Raw genomic sequence first — 1,114 nt, 5'->3', positions numbered from 1 at the left:
AGGTAGTCACTCCGAGTATCTTGCGAAAGGTATTGTATGCATCCCCATTCGACCAAGTACCTTGTAAGGTAGTCACTCCAATCACTGTCATGCCACATGCAGCGGTCTCTAGAGAGAGAGTGAGAGAGAGAGAGAGAGAGAGAGAGAGAGAGAGTTATAGTGTAAGGTTGATAGCCAAACTTGACACTTCATTGTCAAATCATACCCAAATGGCATGTATGAATCAACGTATCGCATCCCCTTTTCGGATGAGTGATAGAGAGAGCCTTAACCGCGTGCGGTAACAGGAAGCCCGAAAGCTAATCCCGTCCCTGTCAGGGGAGATGCCAACCGTCTCTCCTTTCAACAAACACGAGAGAGAGAGAGAGAGAGAGAGAGAGAGAGAGAGAGAGAGAGAGAGAGATGTCCTTCCATCGAATCATGTCAGCGTCAACCGACAAGTGAAAAGTCAGTTGTCTCATTTTTTTTTTTAATTTTGAAATTGAGTTTGGGGTTTCCTGGGAATGCCAATTTATTTTTTATAAATTTAAATGTCTATAATAAGGTCATCAGTGAGGCCCACACTAAAGGCTGGTTCCACTGATATTTTAAATCAATTAAAAACCAACTTTTTGATATTTTAATATTAAATCATGAATATTTTATTGAAATAATACTTTAAAACATTAAAAATAATTAAAATAATATTTAAAATTTTCTTGGCATTATGCTTGGGAACAATACCAAGCATGCCATATGCAGCTCTCTAGACATGAGAGAGAGAGGTCACACCATATATATATATATATATATATATATATATTGTGCATCGTTACATGGCCCAAATTACTTATTTGAGTATAAAGTCAAGGCCTAAGTACCCACCTTGGCATTTCATTCGGGTTTTCGATACCCTAGTTTCATTTTTTTTTGTTTAAAAACTGACATTCAGTTTTGGAGAAGCCATCAATTTCTTCTCTCATACACAAATCATTTCCTATGTCATGAGTGAGTTGAAAAAACAAGCCTTATTCTGGTCCCACATGAAGTTGTCGTCTAGTATCTTGTACAACTGACGGTATTCGTTAGGAGAACTTGACATTTTTCACATTTTTTTAATTTTAAGGTCAAAAGT

General features: G+C 37.2%; 1 pseudogene; it reads right to left on the bottom strand.

Moving 5' to 3' along the window:
- Positions 1 to 218: 218 nt before the first annotated feature.
- On the bottom strand, positions 219 to 353 carry LOC149816560 (U6atac minor spliceosomal RNA; annotated as a pseudogene).
- Positions 354 to 1,114: the final 761 nt, after the last annotated feature.

Source organism: Nuphar pumila, chromosome 14, assembly GCF_984573655.1.
Source record: "Nuphar pumila chromosome 14, dmNupPumi1.hap1.1, whole genome shotgun sequence".
Taxonomy (NCBI): Eukaryota; Viridiplantae; Streptophyta; class Magnoliopsida; order Nymphaeales; family Nymphaeaceae; genus Nuphar; species Nuphar pumila.
The sequence above is the reverse complement of the archived record's forward strand: the minus strand, read 5'-3'. Positions and strand labels throughout refer to the sequence as shown.